The sequence below is a fragment of the Pelodiscus sinensis genome, chromosome 15 (assembly GCF_052426305.1).
Source record: "Pelodiscus sinensis isolate ZL-2025 chromosome 15, ASM5242630v1, whole genome shotgun sequence".
NCBI lineage: Eukaryota > Metazoa > Chordata > Testudines > Trionychidae > Pelodiscus > Pelodiscus sinensis.
Window position 1 is genome coordinate 35,242,515 of NC_143066.1, and position 19,520 is coordinate 35,262,034.

The 19,520-nt window shown below is 53.9% G+C and overlaps 1 protein-coding gene across 4 annotated transcripts in view; it reads right to left on the reverse strand.

Annotated features, from left to right (window-relative positions):
* The window catches only part of RAI1 (retinoic acid induced 1), a 162,663-nt gene that overhangs the window by 15,227 nt on the left and 127,916 nt on the right, over nt 1-19,520 (reverse strand). The gene's annotated exons all lie outside the window — the stretch shown is intronic.

Genomic DNA, 19,520 nt, shown 5'->3' on the forward strand with positions numbered 1-19,520 from the left:
TTCACACACCTGTTTTCTCATCCCTCTCTGCCCCTCGACTGCTGGAAATCACTTAGCAAAACGATCCTCCCTCCTTTCCTCACACCCTCCCTTGGGATTTCAGGATCCTGTAATCCAGTTACAATGCCTCTTTTTTTTTTAAATTATTAATCATGATTGTTGTTATTATTTGACCTATCTGCAGTGAGGACAGAAACACAGGCTCTGCTATGGAAAGTCACGGCCACTTCCTAGTCCTGCTTCTCTCCCCTCCAGACATTTCCCCTTCCCCCAGCCATAACCTCCTCAATTGGTGTGATGCCATCTGGACTCTGTCTGCCCCTTGACGCAGATGTCGATTAGAAGCGGAGCGAGGCACGGCCATCATAAAAAACCCCTAGCGCCTACCCCCAAATTGGTCAGGACACGGGCAGTGCCTGCCTCACATCTTCCATCTTCTAGGGGTAGATGAACAGATACCGGGGGGGGGGGGGGGGGAGCGAGACAATGCGTGCTAATGAAAGGTACATCAGCATGGACATTACAGGCTCGATTCTGGGAGGAGCTAGGGCTTATGGGCATAGAGGGGGTATCACGCATCAAAAGGATCAGGCCCCACCAGTGACTTGAGTTTGCTAGAGGTGGCCCTGGGCGAGGATTTACTAATGGCTCATCCGGCGTTCACTGAGTAGCGACAGAATGGTGCTTGAAATCCCCTTGGTGAGAGAAACGGCTGCCTCTCCCACCCCGAGCCACCCTGACAGCCTCTTTAGTGCCTGTGGGTGGGGCCAGGCACAGGTAAATTCCTACGCTGGTATTCGCATGCTGGATCCAGAGTACTGACTGATTTTGGCATGCGCCTTTCCTTTTTACTCCTTCAAGGGGAAGCTAACCAACTCAGCGGGATGTGACTGGACATGTCCCTCTAAGGCAGGGTCGCCGTTACATTTCAAAACGGTCGCCAAATGTCTCCCCAGGTGGCTCTGCTTCCCTCCCTCCTCCCCCCGTTTTTGAATTGCTTTGGGTCACGAAGTCTTCCTGAATTGTCAAAATGGGTCCCCATCTGGAAAAGGTTAGGAACCGCTGCTCTAAGGGGATGCGGCCACAGCACAGTGAACCCGGATTCTTACCTGGGGTTTCAGCCCCAACTGCCCACAATCCGCACATTATCTGACCCAGGTTTGGAGGTGCTTTAAACCCAGGCAGCCTGATATGGCTGAGGGGACCGGGAGAGGCTCTGGTTTAACACACGCACTCTGCATCAAGGATGCATGTGGGACTGATAGTCCTCCAATGCCTTCCTACAAGTCCCCTCAAAGGAGGGGACCAGTTCTCCCACAACTGGCAGAACTAGATTGGGAAAGAACTCTGGGATACGCCCAGACACACATACACGGCTGAGTGTAGAGACACCAGGGGTGCAGGGCCATGGGGCTGCTCACCCAGGCTAGGCTAGCTCCGGGGTTAGATACCGGAGCTAACTGTGCAGTGAAGGCGTTGCCTACAAGGGGTGAGAAAGAGCTTGTTTTACAGGTGTGTCCCCAGAGGTGAAAGGAGGAGGAGACAGAAAGAAGGAATGGCTTAGCCGTGTGTAAATGAGAAGTCCTCCAAAAGCCCAAAAGGGAGCAGGAATGGGGGGGGGAGGGTAGGTGCTGGCACTCAACTGCCTTAACAATAAGATGATATTCCCATTCTTGTTGATTTTCTGGCTTGGGCGGCCCACAGCTTGGCTATCCAGCCTGCTTTGCCCACCAGGGACAGTAATAGAAGGGGCCAGATCCTATGTTCCCTCTAATTTTTTTGCCAACCATGTGTGGAATAAATTTTGTGATGTGCACCAAGGCCGGTGCAGATGCGCACCACCAGCAGAAATGCGTGCTGCTGGCTAGGAGCGCTGGGTTAAACAGCTGGGTAACATTTGCATCTTTCCTGAGTGGCTGCCCAAGTGCTCAGCTTACAGGGAACACTGGCCAGTGCTCCAGCCTGTTTGGCCCACAAAGGGTGGTGACAGAAGGGGCCAGTGCCCGACCCTAGAAGCTGGTGGGAGGCACCCCATAAGGCCAGGCCTGGTTCCTCTTCAAAATCATACCACTCCCCTTCTTGATGGAGCAGTCCCTCCTGCTCCCTTCTGTCCTCTCTCTGTGTTTATTAAGGAAATGACTTTAATACAGGGAACGGACTCTTGCCCTACTTCCCCACTTCGATTCCAGCTCTGTCTGGTGCGTCTACCACATTACGCCAGACGCCTGCTGCGAGAGGCAAGCCAGAGCTCTGCACAGAGGCAGGATTTTCTCTCTCTCTCTGTTTTTTTACACGGGCATCTTTCTCTCCATGCAGATCCAAGCCCTCACCTGCTCCTGTCCCTAAAGATTTCAGGCTGGCTGTTAAAAACATACCACCCCCATGCACACCCCCGACACATGCAAAACACATACAAACGTGCTCATGCGCCCCTCCCCCTGTGTGCAGTCAGACACGTGTGCACGGCCAAACGTGCGCGCATCCAGACTCACAATTTCATAACAAGCACGGATACAAATCCCCATTACAACTGCTCCAGCATGGCAGTGTGCAGCGCATGAAGCATGGTTACCCCCGCATCAAAAGTCCCCATGTTCTGTGCGGCGCCATCCAGGAAAGGTTGCACCACCCTCATTCTACTGCACCGGGGCAGCATATTTACGAGGCCAGAACATGCAAAGCTCGGCGTGGCTCTAAATGAGGCTGCCTGCACCTTTGTCTGTAGCGTCTTGTCTATCTGCACAAATTACATTTCTGCTTTTATTAGTCCCAGATTGCTCTCGTTTCCTGCTGAGTGTCCTGTGGATATCATTAACATTTCAGCACCTTTTATTTATTTATTTAGAAACCCTAAGCCTCTGAAATACACGACCAAAAAGCATTATTAAAAGCTACTAATAAAGGTGGCATTGCTAATTTCCCCTTGCTACTCCCCCCCTGCACCTCCTTATTCTACTCCCCCTCCCCTTTAATGGAATGCTGGCTCCGCTTAATCGAGCTGCTCTGTATTACAGCTGGATTTCCCAATACGCACAAGCAGCTGGATGCGGTTAAAGCATACATCTCGGAGAAAAGACAGCTTGATTTAAAATACGGTGAACCTTGTGCTAAAGTCACCCGACACAGAAATCGTGGCTTAAAATTCCCCTGTCCCACCAAAAGGGCTGGGGAAGAGGAAGGAATCAGGGAACAAAAGAACACAAATGAAAGAGCGGTCCTAGGGGCATGGTAGGGGAGGGACTGGGGGAAAGGAGGGGGAGAAAATGACAGGGTGGAAAGGGCCCAAAAGCTACCGAAGGAAAGCGGGTTTGACAAATGAATGCAGCTTGAAAAAACATGGGGCTGCTGTTTTAATGGAAGACGCCTTGCTTTCCCTTTGATTATTAATTATTATTACTTTTCCAAATAGTCAAACCAACACCAGGCCAAGACAAGGATACCATTTGGGGGGAGGGGGGAGAGCCACGACATTCACACAGAGAGAGGGGAAAACACAGGGGGAGCAATGTGGGAGGGAAGGATCCAACTGGAATCCAAGAGAGTTTGGGGTCACGGTGACATTTCCACTCAACTGATCCCCAGCTGGAAATGGATCCTTGCGTGGGGAAGGCTGTCTCTGCGGATCCATCCCTTCCCCACCAACCTCTAAAAGCAATAGTCTGTGAAGCCCCTAGAGCCCGTGAGGAACGAGAAAGCCTGGAGCAGCCTAGCAGTGGGAACTGATTAGCAATGGGGAACGTGACGATTGCCGACAGCAGCCGCCTCCTGACAATAGCGCCTCCAACAACTGATGGCTGAGACTATCTGCGCATCCCGGGCTGTGGGCTCTCCCCCACACATTGACCAGCACTGAGCATTCAAGGTCCTTGGATTTCCATGTGCTTACCCCACAGTGACCTCTCCCTCCTTCCATACTTGCTGAGCAGTATTAGGCCACACTGGTAGCACAACAGGCAGTCCAGCGGTGGAGACAAGGCTAGAGGCTCCGTGCAAAAACATGGCTTTTTCTAAACCCAGCTGGGCCAAACCGCTCGGACTGTGCGAACCACGCGACCGCGCCAGTCTGCCGCAGCCCAAGTCAGAGAAAGGGGGTTGTTTCGCCTGTTAGTCAAGCCCTTTGAGACCGAGCAGCTGCAATTCAGGTCAGCATGCCCTGCTGCACAACAGCAGTGGAGAGGGTTGTGTCAGGGTGACACAAATACCTTAGTGCTTCATGCCATAAAGCACTCCCCCGGACTGAAAGAATACGACGGCAGAGATAAGTGGTAGCAGGAGGATACAGCGTTACAGGCAAGGGAGAAAGATGCTTTTAGAGACCTGAAAAGGGAGCCAGTGAGGCTGAAGTCCTAAAAGGTGGCTGTTGCAGAGACCCCAGTGAGGGGACAGGAAGGAGGCTGTAGCATAAGGAAGGCTGGAGCAGGAACAGGGCTGGACAGGGAGTGGGGACTGTGACGCTGGCTAGAACAAAACCAGAGAAGGTTTTAAAAACAAGGTTCGGGTCAATGGAAGTTTCGCCTTTGACTTCAGCAGGAGCAGCATTTAGCCCCAGGGGAAACAAGGGAAATAAAATTGACAGAAGCCATGGGTCAAAGCTGTGGGCGGATTTCCTCCCGAGTACATCTCAGGGGGAGCCCATCAGCACAAGGAAAACACCCACACAAGCCTGGATATTCCCCTTGGATCCTCTGCTACGCTGGTTACACACAAGGCTGCCTTCTGCTCTCTGTTCCCTGGTCCCACTCCAGAGTCAGTCCAGAGGCTCTCCGGATTTATGCAGCACGGAGTTTGGGTCATTTCCTTTTGCTCCTATTGGATGCTGGGGGTTTTGACCCGGGACACACCAGATCAGATCCACCCCCATCGTCTGTGCTGGCCCTGGAGCGTCAAGACATTCCATCCTCAGGCACCTTGGCCCCCACGGCGCAGCGAGGCCTTGGCAGCACGCAGTTGTCATGGGGACCACCTCTTATCTGACCAGTGGTTCGGACGATCACACTACAGCACAGGAGATGCTGTTCCACGACCTACAGCCCCTCCTCCACACCGGCTCACCACTGATCAAACGGAGTCCCCCGGGGAAGGGACCCCCCGGAAATGTTTCACAGCCACAGGAGAACAGTGATCACTGGGGAGCGGAACACTAGTTCCCAGAGATTTTTACCCGACTCCACTGAAGAGGAGCCAGCGGAGATGAAAAGGCTGCAACAACCTTGGCAGAAACCTATGTTGTTAAAAATATTACATAAATGTTGCCTTCTTGGAATGACCGAACACAGAAGTCCTCTGATAACACGCAAACGCTCTGCCCTCTGAGGCAGGGGAATGTTATCCCCCATTTTACAGGTGGGGGAACTCACGCACATATTGTCTGCAACTCTCAGCAGCAAGCCGCTTTGATCAGGCAATCTATTCTCAGCCACAGGGAGGCATGGTGTGGCAAGCGAGTCTTTTGGGGCAGTGATCAGAGTTAGGGGGAAGGAGGGTGCAACGGGGAAGAGAACGCAGGGCATGGCTGGAGAACAGAACAGAACCTACGAAAATCTCTTTTTCATCTTGGAAGGGGCAAGGGAGAGGGGAGAGAGGCGGTTGCTCTAGCAACAATCCCTCTGAAATAAGGAGATCCCTACATACAATTCGTTTACTACAGAGGCAGATCCTACAGAAAGTCTTTTAGCATTATGAGTCTTACAGATGCTGAAAATGATTACTTAGGCCTCAGAGCTCCTGTACATCTCCCTGTTCTGCCCCGGTCAGATGGCGTCGGCGCTTGTTGGATTGGTCCCAGTCCCCCTCTTTAGAGGCTTGCGTGCACGGGCAGCTGAATATTCCTGCTCATGAATATTAAGGAGCAGGCAAGACTGGCATAATAAGCAGCGACGACGGAAGTCCAGTGTCCATCCGAAGGAGCAGTGCCCTCCGGAAGCTGACCAGGAGTGAGCCCGAGTGGCCCATTTAAGATACGATTTATTCTTTGTGTTCACTCAAATCAAGGCCTCACCCTTCCTCAGGCTGGCTACCTAGAGAGACTACATGACCTATACTTAGGACAGAGGAGCCCTAAGGAGTCTCCATTGTCATTCAAGAAAACCCATTCCTGGCAGTCTCTCACCCCTCTCTGCTGCTGCTGCCAGAAAGAGAGACCTGGAGACTAGTCTGGATGAGATCACAAGTGAAATGAGTTTCCTTCATTACCCCCCTCCCTCCAACCATGCACCCCAATTCAGCATTGCTAGTGGCCCCTGGTCAGGAGGGCTGGCTGGAGCAGAGTTGCAAGAGCTTCTAGGACGTGTTGTGGCAGCTTTGCATGGGCTCGGGGCTAGAATGGCTGGCCACGCCTCAGGTCATGCTTGAAGTGCACGGGCAGGCCTATGTGGGAGCATCTGGCTGCATCACACTGGCAGAGCTGTTTGGGAGGCGGGGGATCATGCACAGCCAGTGGCGCCGACAGCCATCGCAGGCCCTGGGGCAAGCTCTACACCCTGGAAGGGCTAGGGCCTGGGGCGGAAGGGGCAGGGCTAAAGGCAGTCAAATCTTAGCACTGCCCAGAGCATGGTGCGCGCCCCCAGCCCTCAACGCTGTGTGGAGTGGCGCCCTGGTGATCCAGCAGCAATTCAACGGGGCCTAGGGCACCGGAGCTGCGGGCCCTTTTGAATTGCTGGGCCCCAGGGCAACTGCTGCCTTTTGCCACCTCCCCGTCAGCAGGCCTGTGCACAGAGCTTATTCCCCAGCCAGCAGTTCCTCTAACAAACTCTGCTCAGGAATTCACTTTCCTTACACCCACCCCACAGAAGGAGGCAGGTGAAAGGCCTGACCCTAAAAAGAGGTGGCATCAGCCAGACTGGAGGATGCTCAGCCCCACCCAGGAACAGCACAAGACCCTGCAGGACTGGTCCTGAAATGCAGTTCCCAGCACCCCTGCGCGGAGCCAACTCCTCTTTCCCTTCCAATAGGTCTCCTAGGTCCTCTTGCTAACATAGTCCCAGCCTGTGCTGTCAGGATGGACGGAGCCAGGCTAGATCTGTCTTGTCTCAGCAGGTGCAGCTTTGACACAGCACCATTCCCTCACCTCTTCCCTTCCGGGCGCTCTCTCTCTCCCTGTGGCCTGGCGAGCGTGGAGCTTAACAGATGCTCCAGCCCGATGCAGGCTGTTTCCTAACGAACGCTTTTGTGGCCTCAAGTCAAGCTGTCTACAGCAGCAAGGTTTAACATTCTCTCCCCAGCGGAGTCCTGGGGGGGCCGTCCACATTCACACGCCCGGGTCCTCCCTCCCCCCGCGAGACTGCTCAATGCCGTATTCTCCAGGATCCCGGCTTTCAATTAAGAAGAAGTTTCTAGCCCAGCCCGTGATTGCATTCACAAAGGAAATCAATACGCGGCTGTCTCATTGAGTCTGCAGCCAGGCAGACTGAAACAACAGCACTGGGGCGAGGTGGGAATGGCCTGGAGTCCGCTTAACCGCCCCTGCCTAGTTCAGGCAGAGGTTGGGACGCTGGGCGCATGGCCATACTGCAAACCAAACCCAACAGGGCCTCCAAGTCTCAGGAGAGAGGCAGGGGAGGCCTAGCCTTCCCCGAACAGTCAGGTGGGGCCCACCCACACTCCACCCCCGGTGCCTCTCCAGCATCCAGAGGGCTCTCTCTGCGTGGCTGCCCGGCCTCCTTGTGCTCTAAGGCCCGGGAGGGGGGAGAGTCCGAGGCCACGCAGCCTGAAACCGGCACTCCAGGGCTGGGGTCATGCTGCCAGCCTCCTTGTGCTCTGAGGTCCAGGGGGCTGGAGCCATGCTGTCTGCAACCTCCTGCTCCGGGGTTGGGAAGGTTGGGGCTATGCTGCCCGGCCTCTCCGTGCTCCGGAGTCCAGAGGACTAGGGCTACACTGCCTGCAACTTGTGCTCTGGGGCCGTGCTACCTGGCCTCCCTGTGCTCCAGCCCTGCATTGCCTGGCAGCCTTGCACGCCAGGGTAGACTGGGTCACACTTCTCAGCCCCCTGGTGCTTGGGGGTATGTGTGGGGGGGACAGCTGCCAGACATGGAGCATGAGGCACAGGCCAGTGACCACAATGAGGATGGGTGGGCTCCGGTGGGCATGGGAGGGGCAGGACCTCAGGCAGAAGGGGTGGGGCTGGAGGGCTAGCCTCCCCAAGCCAACGGTTCATCCACGTCACATGACTGGGGTTCAAGGGGCCGGAGCTATCGGGCTAAAAATAGCTGTGTAGCCACTGCTGCTCAGCTGGAGTCTGGGTGCTGAAACCCGGTGGAGAGATGGTCTCAGAGCCAAGTGGGGATGCCTATCAGGCTATTTATAGCCCGGCAGCCTCTGCCCCAGAGAGCCTGCGTCAAGAGACCCAGGCTCTGTAACTGGGTGCCACAAATTTTTCTTTTCAGTGTACACCAGGCCTGGGCAAAACATCCTCCGCGGGCCTCATCCGGCCCGCCACGCCACCAGATCCGGCCCCTGGATGCAGCAGGGAGCCTCTGGCAGACTCTCCTGTTGCCTCACCCTCGCACGTTGCTCAGAAAAGTGGCGGCTGGGCTGTTCGTTTTTCACAAACGGTGAGCAAGGGCTAGGGGGGAGTGGTGCTTCATGAGCTCCCGCCCCCAGCACAATCCCATTGGTCGGTTTCTGGCCAATAGGAGCTGCCAGTTTCAAGAGTGGGCAGTGCAGGAAACACCAACCTCCCCCATCCCCTCCTGCTCTTATTCACAGAGCACATGGCCCTGCAGTCTGCCCTCAGAAATGAGCTGGGCTGCTGGCTGGGAGTCTCACTGGTAAGTCTGCCGGCTAGAGCCTGCCTCTGGCACACCAGCCCCTTCCTCTCCCCCAGCCCTCTGCCCTCCTACCCCACATAACCCAAGCCCTCTGCCCCCCTCCTGAGCCCATACCCCCTCCCAGACCCTGCACCCCAATCCCCTCCTGCCTTTGGTCACAACCCAAACCCCATAGCCCCCTCCCGTACCCCAGTCTCCTGCCCCAGGTCACAACCCCCTCCTGTCTAGGTCACAACCCAAACCCCTGCACCGCAATCCAGTGCCCCAGGTTACAACTGCCTCCTTCACCCAAACTCCCTCCCAGACCTCACAGGCCTTCCTGAATCCCAGTTCCTTACCCCAAGCTCTCTTCTGCACCCAACCTCCATCCCAAACCATGCACTTCCTCCATTAGAATCATGGAAGAGTGCGGCCCTCAACCACTTTCCAAAATCTTGGAGTGGCCTCCATCAAAAATTATTGCCCACCCCTGGTGTACACATACCCAGAAAGCCCATCCAAAAAACAGCCCTTCCCCCTCCCCCAGTGTTCCCTGTAAGCAGCGCACTTGTGCGGCCGCTCTTGAGAGATTCCAATAGCTCCCAGCTGATTAGCAAAATGCCCACCGTTAGGTTTTTTGTTTCTACTGGTGGTGCACATTCACACACACCTCAGTGCACGTACAACATTTATTCAGCTCATGGGTGGAAAAAATTGGCACACAAATGGAAAAGATGAGAGAAAACATTGCCCTCCACCACGCAGCAGCTGTGCACACCCAGGCATGGTTCCTGGTTGCAGCCTGCTCCTGCACAGAGGGATATTTTCTGAGGGCAAAGGGCGAACACTGGCAGGAGGCATTTGTTTGTCAGAAAAGCAGCATGAGCATGAGAAGTACAGGCAGGAGAAGACCCAGCCTTTTTGACCCCCAGCACTGGCTGGTTCCAAAAAGTGATGATGACTACTCTAGCTACACCGGTGCACAGGAAGAGGAAAGAAGAAAAAGGGGGGTTCGGTGGAGGACCCCTTTAGGCAGAAGGGAAGTTTCGGGGTATTGCCTGCTACCACCTTTTCATGCAGGTGGCAAATGCCGGCAAATGACAACTTTGTTTTTTGGAGAGGCAATTTCTGGAGGGTCCCCACACATTTCTCTGCTAAGTAAGAGATGCCACTCCAAACCCGCACCAGAGCTCAGAGGCATGTTTACCTGTTGGCTGAATACAATATGGGGACACCGTGGGCCAGTCATTCCCCAGAGTGCAATGAACCTCCCTCTCTTTGTGAGGATCTCAAAGCACTTTCCGCCCCCCTCCTTCTCCTCCTCCCATGACTTATGTCTCATGGACTCTTCCCTGGCAAGGAGGTTAGACTTGTAGACTCATCTCACAGATGGGGAAATGGAGGCGCAGCGTGAGTCAGTGATGCCTTACATCCTATAGTCCTGTTTTCTAGCTCACAGATCGATTGTACAGTCTGTTGCCCCCCCTGTGACTTCACTTCAATTTTCATCTCTCCATTTTGGAGGGGGATAAGAGTGTGAATTAGAATGAAAACACCCACCACTTGATGTAGGGCTGGGAACGCGAAGGATGAAGGGGAGTCACTGGCCAAATACGCGGCAATCCTTAGCTTCCTTTCACAGTGATCCTCCACTTAGCAGCAGCACCTTTGGGAGAAGTCCACAGCCGACGCCTTCCCTTGTGCTAGGAAAAGGTGGGCCCAGAACTTAGTCTGGAAGTGGGGGTGGGAAGTTCTCTACAGATGGGGAAGATCAAAGAGCCGCTGAGACGTTTCCAGGAGGCGACCGGCGACTGCTTAATGCAAGGGCCTTCTCCTGCCTTCTGTGCATACCGGACAAGGAGGTTAACCTGGGGACCGGGGCAGGACATCAGACCAGCCAAGTGAGATGGAGCCACGTGGTGGCATTGAGGTGTCATGGCCCAGCTGTGCCGTTGATCGTGGCAGTGAACGCCGGCTGCTCAGATGTGCCGAGCCTTCCGCCGTCACTTGCGATGGTTTCCGGATGCCCGCCAGGGGAGAAGAACAAGGCCCGCCACTCTGCAAACGAAAGGCCCCGATTCAAAGCCCTCTGAAGTCGGGGGACTCTGCACTGACGTCAGCCGGCTGAATGAAAGAACAGAGGCTCGGGGACTTCATGCTCTGACGTCAGCGCCGAGTAGCGACAGCTACTGGGAATGGCACCCATCCCCCCCCACCCTCAGCAATGCCGCGGCTCCTGTGGATGTTGTCACTCACCCCCACCAGCCACTGCAGTCCTGGGCTGCTCCAATCCTCTCCCAGCACCCCACACCACTCCAACATCCAGTCCTCTTAGGGCCTGCTCCCGCTGTACACTGCCTCCAGCTTCCACTGGGCCGTGGGAGAGCTCAGCTCCCTGCAGGATCAAACCCTCGCCGCTACCGCTCAGGACCTTGCTCCTCCAGCCTGTTCTCTCAGTCGCTGGTTGCTCGCTCTTCTAGTGATGTGACATCAGCAAGGTCTTGCAAACTAAAAATAACCCAGGCTGTTGCATGGTAATCATCTGGGGAAAGCACTGTCATCACAGTCCCCGACTGCTCTCAGGCCCCCAGATCTCCAGATGGAGCCTTACAAAACGCAGCCCCCTTGCTAAGCAGCAACCCTGGGATGCCAGCTGCCAGGGCACCTAGGCTGTTGTGCATCTAGCCTGGATCCTGCATCTGCCCAGCCCTCTGCCCGGGTAGCAGGGGAAATGGCAGCTCCATGCAGTGACCTTGCCCCCCTCCAGCCCCACTGTACCCACCGGTGGGGGAAGCGAGTGGCAGTGGTGGGAGGGGGGCAGGTTTCACATTACAGCCTAGGCATCATTTGCATGGGGAGCTGTGAAAAGGTGGCAAGGGCTGGTGCTGTGCAGCCCTGTGCCCTGGGCAGAACGGGCCAGGCAGCTCGGGAGCTGCAGGCTGGAGATGCCAGCGGCGCTCCCTGGACCACGCTCTGGCAGGGTGCCACACCGCAAACGGCTGCGTGTAATTTGATTATTAAGGCAGGAGGAGAGAAGGGAGTCGGGTGTGTGTGTGTGTGTGTGAGAGAGATCAGAAACTGCTCAGGCCTGGCTGGCTGTAGGTCTATGCAGCGTGGTGCTAAGGCAGGACCCCCCCCTTACCCCCAGCTGGCAGAGGACGGAGCTAATTGTGCAGCCACTTGAAATGAAGCCAGGCCCGCTCCCAACAATCAGACTGTGACTCATGAAGTTTGAGAGCATCCTCGGAGCAAGGGATTCGCCGTGATGCCCCCAGCAGCCTCATGCACCCCCTGAACGAGGGATCTAGGTAGACTGGTGCTTCCCCCCCCAAGAGGGAGGCTGGGGGTGGGGTGCCTCCCAGTGCCCATGGGGTTTGGGCACCCGTGGCTGGGATCTGAGTGTGGAGGAGACGGCGGCCAGGCGGCTGCTTGGGACAGCTGCTCCCTCGGCATGCTACACAGGCAGCAGCACGCCCGGAGTTTCTGGGGAGTGGCAGGACTCCCCAGGGGCCAGATGAAACTTCCCAGGGCTTACTTCTGCTATTTGCAGCTTACCCTCCCTCTTGTCTTGCCTGGCCACCAGCGCCCAGTGGGCCAACAGGGGTGATGAGCCCGTGTCCGGAGCTTCTCTCCCTGCCCAGGGCAGCCTGGTGCAAGGTCACCCAGCAATCACACCATTGCCTCCCGGTGCAGGGGCTGGAGAGGAGCAAGGCAGCCTCGAGTCCTGCTCCCCCCGCCCCCAACCATCAGTATTAATTTAGAGCAGAGAGGGAGAAGGATTCTGCAGCCAACACCAACAAGACGCAGCGACCTAACCCGGGGCTGTGCCTTTCCAGACATGTGGGCACGCACAGGGACCCAGGGGGAGGAGGTGTGGCTAAAGGGACCCCCCCCCCACGCACACACTTCCCAAAGGGGAGGAGGCAAGAGAAAGCAGCTCTCCTCCCCAGCCTCCATCATTCATCTTCCCCGATTCCCTGCTGTACACTCCCTCGGAAATCAGCCGAGTGAAGCAGCTGTTCCTTGCACACTTCACTTGACCACAGATGATGATAAATGAGGCTGGGGCTGTGCCGAGAATGTGCGCGTGGGGGAGGGGGGACCGTGCGCTCGCTGCAGCCACTTGCAGCCCCCCCTTTCTCCCTCAGGCTCCCCCCTCTAGGCAATGGGGGATGCCCCAGGCAGGTTCCTCCTAGCTCAGCTCGGGGCGCAGTGTGAGGGGCTGGAGGCTGCCCCGCAAAACCCCGACAGCAGCGGCGCAGGGAAGCCCCGTGCGCACCGGGGAATGCGGGGGGATTGCGCAGGGCTGGGGCCAGGGGCAGCCGGGTGGGGTGCAGCGGGGCTGCCTGCAAGGGGCGCTGTGAGAACAGCCGTCCGCGCTCAGCCCAGCCGTCCGTCTCGCTCAGCAGCCTCCCGCCGACCGCGCCGGAGCTGAAAACCCTGCGCCTGAGCGCTCCGCACATGGGGGCTCCATTGTGCATCACTGCGGGCAGGCAGAGCCAACGCTTTGTTCCCTCCCTCCAGCTCCACGGCTGCTCCTCCTCCTCCTTCAGGCTCCACCTTTGAAACCCCCCTCTCTTCCCACCCCTAAAGGCTCTGGGTCCAGCCTCCCCTCCCCGAAAGCGCTAATGCCTGCGTCCCCGCTGAGACCCTCCTCCCCCGGCGTGCATGCCCCTGCCCATTAACAATTGTAAATAATGGATCTCTTTCCTCCAGCCGCCTGCGACTGGCGAGGTGGCGGCGGAGGATGGAAATTGCTGAAGGATGCTAATGATCAGGTGGCACTCGGTGGCAGCGTGCAGGGCTCTTGGGGCGCTCAACCTCCTAGTTAGCAGCAGGGCTGGCGCTCTCCCTGGGGGCTTTGCTGCTGTCAGGTTTTTTTAATGCTGGAAGCGGTGATCTGTTTTCAAGGGGGAGCCCGGAGAATACTCTAAATGCTCGGTAACTTCCCAGCCAGACAATGCCTCCTCCCTTCCCCGCTGGGGTATCTTCCTTCCTTTGATGTAATAAATTACATTATGCCGCCTGCTGCAGCTTCTGCCCACGTCCTCTGCCTAGCTAGTTTCCGAGGCTGTTGCGCTCAGCGTTTACACCACGCTCATCACTGTAGTATCTGAGATCATTGGGTTTACAGTTTGGAGACCTCAGCGCAGCCCTCCCCTTTGGTCCTCCGCTCGCAGACTCTGCTCCTCCCCATCTAGGAATTGCAAAAGAAAACACTGGCTAGGAATACGGGACCATGACTTGACGTTTTTTCCTGCCTCCCCAGGTCTGATTCTCCCCTCGCCGCCACCATTAATGCTCCACTGACTGCAACCTGCATATGTAAGGGCAGACGTGAGCCCCATGTCCTTTTGGATCAGAGTGTGCTCACTTCTGCTTCTTGTGGAGACTGGCACAGATGCTTGCTGTGGTGTTTTCTAATGCAGATATAGATAGTGCATTCAGTCTCACAACAGATGTGGTGGGGAGACATGGCCTGGGTGTGTTAATCCCTGGAAACTCCCCTCCCCCTTCTGTTTTTGAGTCTTTCTTCCTTAATTTTGGCTTCCAATTCTCCACCTTTCCCAAGTACCGTTAAAAAACCCCACAAAAACTGGGAGCCCTAAATTATATCACGGGTCAAAAGGGCAAAGCTCCATTCTTTTCACCTCCTCCCAAGGCCGAAATCATGGATGGAATTTCAAGCTAGTAGGGGAGGCATGTTACCCTGAACTCCAGCCGCGAGAATATTGGGAAGATGCTGGGTTCTAAAACTGGGAGTGAATCTCTCGACTCCCTTGTGCTTGAGTGAAATGCCAGCTGGCGATCTCCATTCAAAGAAAGCCAGGAGCCTCCCTGCAAGCCAGATGCTCAACCTGAGTTAAATATTCCCAGGCAAGCGATGGGTACAGCAGGGAAGGATGCACTGTCGCAGACTGCAGAGCCCAGACTTTTCATGTGGGGAGGAAGAACTCTTGTTTATTACTTCTCCCACCAATCCCCATCCCCCTAGATTGACAGCAACCTTGAGAGTCTTGCCAGGGAATGGAAAACAAGCCGATCGTTATGCAGAAAACAGGACTAAGGTGAACAAGGGACCTGGCACTTCAGCTTCTGCACCTAAATCTTTGCCGCGCACTGCCAGGAGCTTGTGACGCAGGCAGACAAAAGCAAGGACAGCTGGAATGATATACTGACACTCCAGCCTTTACATCCCTCACTCTGCCTAGGTTTTGCAGCAGGTGCAGTGAACTGATCTCAGATCAGTAACGACTGGGGGGACAATGTAATGCCTAATGAAAGACAGTACCTCATATACTCAGTGCTGACCTGATGGCTTCTCTTACCTGATTGGGTAGACTTCACGAGAACCACAAGTCCTGTCAATCTTGAGTTCATGCTAACAGGACCGACTCTAAATTGTGGCACGGTAAGACTTAAAAACCCAGTGTTATGAGTTGTCTGTTCTCAACCTGGCCCAAGCAGAGGAAGAGATGGCGTATTGCAATTCACTGCTCCTTTGGGCCTTTCGGAACGGGAGTCCCCGCAATGCACCAGACAAAAGCACTGACTGAATGCAGCTTCTGGTGTAAGTTCAGCTGCTTGTCATTTGGACTGAGGACCATACTGTGGTCCCAATCAAATAACTGTTCCATAGGTGATACATGTAGGGCCGTCCTTACCCATACATAGTATATGTTGCTGCGTAGGGCACCTGAAAATCTGCAGCACCACTGGGTTTTAATGTCCACCTGCTTGCCTCTTCTTATCGCTGTTTTGTAGCTCTGCTTCCTCCAGAAAGGAACTAGATAACTTAGAAGTGAAAAAGTCTACCTCTTAGCAGAACATAGAACCTGCGAAAGAGCCATTCCAGTGTCAATGAAGCCATTTAACAGTCATTTGCCAGTCCCAGGGCTATACTGTCAGTTTCTAAATGCAGTATGTTAGTCAACAGGACCTTAGGTAAAAATCCTCTTTAGAAATATTTCATTAGTTTGTTGCTGAAGATCATAAATCACATCACTGAAAAGTCACACACGGTCCCACCTGCCACTGGGCATAGTGGCACCAGTTTAACAGTACTGGGTAGGGCTCCATCAACCCTGGGTACGTGTCTCCGCATAAGTGCCAAAGCTTTTCTCTCTCGCCCACCAGGTCTCTCTCATAATCTTTGGAGCAACACGGCTACAGCAACACTGAGTATATCCATATGATCACACCTCTGCGTGGCCAGTCCTAGCGCCCTTGCTACATACGTGCTTATGCAGCTGGTGCAGTAGCCCGCGATTCTGCATCCGGAGTGCTATGTTCAGTGAGTGAGCTCGGTTAATCTAGCCCAGCCACGTCTATGTACACTGTAAATTACACTTCTGGTTACACTGTAGGCCCTGTTGGACCTTTTCATCTCCTCGAAAGAGCACCCTGCCCTCTTCTTTCAACACTGCCTCTCATGGCCCCATGCCGCACCAATCATGCTTCGATGGAACTTAGACAGGGTCCCTTCAAAGCTCCGCAGTGCTGATCCTTAAAAACTCCCTATGGCACTTTTGTTCATCCCTGTAAAGGAGAAACCTCAACCAGTTTCGCAAAGGATCCCACTACACACGTTGCTTTTGTCTGAATTTCATACTGAGTTCTTGGGCTCCTACCAGGGAGCATGGGCGTTAAGCACGCACTCAACGGAAACCCCTGGGAACTCACATGGGTGGCTGTTTGTTGCTCTAGATCTGAAAATAGGGACTCCAAGAGAACATGCAGACAGAACTTTCACTATGAATAGACTGAAAGTCGTCAGCCACCATGGTAAGCTTTCAATAACCCTCTGTTGCTGCTCAGAGCAAAGTGACAGGTCATCTGGATACAAAGCATTTACCTTCTCTTCTTTTTGTAAAATCTATTTTCTGTCTCATACACTGTGACTTTCCTTCCTTTCTAAAGAGCCATGAGATTCCAAAGTAATTTAAATATAAAAGAAAACATCACAACAACCTTGTGTCTTAAAAGAACCAAATCATTTCCCATGCTTCTTTATAGTATCATTCTGTTTTACATTACAGACCGTTCATTTACACATTTTTACTTAACCAATGCCTCTCCCTCATCCACCATTTTCAAGCCATTACTGGGTAAGGGTTTATACAACCGTAGGTACGTGCAAAATCCATACCATATTTAAACATGGAAGTAACTCATTTGCTTATATAATCACAATGTCCTGTACGTAGGCAACACATAAGAGTTGCCGGATCACCGCTTGCCAGCAGAAATGTTGGTCCAGTCCTAGGAGAGAAGAATAATCTTGTGATGCACAAGTGTGCGGGAGGAGGTGTGGGAGTGGTGAAAGTCTAGATTTTAGTCACAGACCTCCTTAGCCAAGTCACTACCTCTCTGCCTCAGTTTCCCCACCTGTGATATGGGAATAGTAATACCTACCTAGAAGGGGTTTTGTGAGACCAAATTCACTGAGACTGATAAAGAAGGTTTAAGATCTTTGACTAGGTGCCAAATGCTTCAGTTATTAATTATTATTAATAATACTAATAAAACTGTTTTGTTCCGCCTCTCACTCTAGCATAGGGTAGAACTTTTTGGCCTGAGGGCTCACAAAATTGGGGGTTTGGATGTAAGAGGGGATGAAGGCTCCAGCTGAGGGTGCAGGGGTTTGGCGTGCAGTCAGGAGCTCCTGGCTGGGATTGAGTATGAAAAGTGGGAGGGGGCTCAGGGCTAGGAAAGGTGGATAGGACCCAGGAGGGACTGAAGGGGACAGGCTCCGGGTGGTGCTTACCTCAAACAGCTCTCAGAAGTTGTGGCATGTCTCCTTTCTGGCTCCTATGCAGAGGTGCGGTCAGGTGGCTGGCACCACCCCCACTGCTCCCATTGGCCATGATTCCTGGCCAATGGGAGCTTCAGAGCTGGCACATGGGTCAGAGGCGGTATGCGGAGCCTCCTGGCTGCCCCTGTTTCCAGGAGCCACTTGGAGTCATAACATGTGATGGCCCCGCTGGGAGACTGAGGGCCAAAGCAAAAGGTCTGATGGGCTGTAGTTTGCCCACCCCTGCTCTACTGCATACTACGTATGGATTACAGAGTCTTCTCTATGTGATCACCCTGCCTGATTGCTCTAGATAGTTTGTGCTCTGCTCTCATGCAAATTGTTGGGAGAGGCCTCTTCCATCAGAAACAGGTAGGGTGCAAAATGCCCTTTTATCGGCACTGTGATCAGACAAGCTGTCTCGCTGAAAGCATAGAAACAAATTGCTGTTTCATTATCCCGAGGCCACGTTGGAGGAAACAAGCCACAAGAGTCCATGGGCCAAATTCTGCAGCAATGGAAACTGCAGGGTAAGGTGTCAATCGGTGTTGATCAGAAGAACCTCGACTAATTTGGCTTCGAGTGGGTGTGCAGAACAAGGACCGCTGAGCTGTGGAGGGGGCAAACATGGGTGAGGTGGAAGGTAAGAAGAGGAGGAGGAGCATGCAGGGTAACATGAGGAACTCTGGTTTACAACCTTCTTTTGCCTCTCATGGCCGTCATGTGCTCCTAGTCACTGGGACATAGCCTCTTATGCATCCACTGTGCTTCTGAAAATGGGATTTAGCCATCTAAGTCATGTGGGCCTTGCAACTGAGTGGAAAAGTACCTATATATGTAGAAAAATCTGGGTCACATTGACTGTTTTAGACTCTAGATTTATATCTGTACAACGGAGGGCAGAATCCGGCTGCTAACTACGTATATGACCCTCATTTTGTACAACCACTGAATATCAAATGCATTCAGTTTTACCCCACTTTACCACTTCCATCCACTTCCTGCCCTGCTTACGACCACTGTGTAAATTGCACGGTTGTTCACATTGCCTCTGCAGTCAGCCCCAACACTTCCATGGGATATTCTCTCACTCCAGGCTGACTCTGAGCTCCAAGGGGACCACGCTTGAAATACTGGTTCTGTCTGTTTGATGGAGGAAATTAACCTTTTAGGAGTAAAGATCAAATCAATCCTCACTCAGTTTATGGATCACATTGCTTTGTAAGCAGCTTCCTCCTTTCCCGGGGCCAAGCACCTACCAGGGACTTTAGTTCTGCCTTCATTTGCATTTGAGTGTTTCTTGCGGTTTGCTGGCTAGAGCTTTCAAGTCTGAGGAAGCTCTTATGCTCTGTCTACCAATACCCTGGGCTCAACAATGCTGGAAACTCCATGGTCTGTCTGGATGATGTGTTAAATAAAGGCCGGAGACAACTGAAATCCGAGTAAGGATGTAGGCAGAAAGGAAATGATTAACCCTTTGGGTACCAATACTCAGGCTTTCCTGATTCAAAGCCCTGTTTTCCAAACTCCCAGGGACGGGATTAAAATCCCTCTGTGATCCCAGAAGATCACATTAACGAACAGGACTGTGCCAGCTCGTTCTCTGCATGGGAGGCCTACGGCAGGAAGTGGGCAGGGTGACTCAGCTAGTGGTGGTCTTTCCACTGAAGAGATGCCTAGGTTGCGAGGTTGGAGGTGGTCTCAGAAGAGCTTCTGGTCACTTGCGGTGAAGAGCTCAGAGTGTTTTTCGTAAGGGGAGGAGGGTGTCTCAGGCTCTGACCAAATTCCACCGCCAGTCGTTGTGAAATGTTTGTTAAGGGCTGGTAACAGGACACAGTACACTTCCTCTCCTACACTGATGTCGAAGGCTGCTGGGAACCTGGGAACAGCTGCCGCGTTACACCCCGGTGGGTGAAATGATGCCTACAGATTGGATCCCTTTCCTGTGGCTCAAGGGTGTTGCCAGTCCTGATTCACCCATG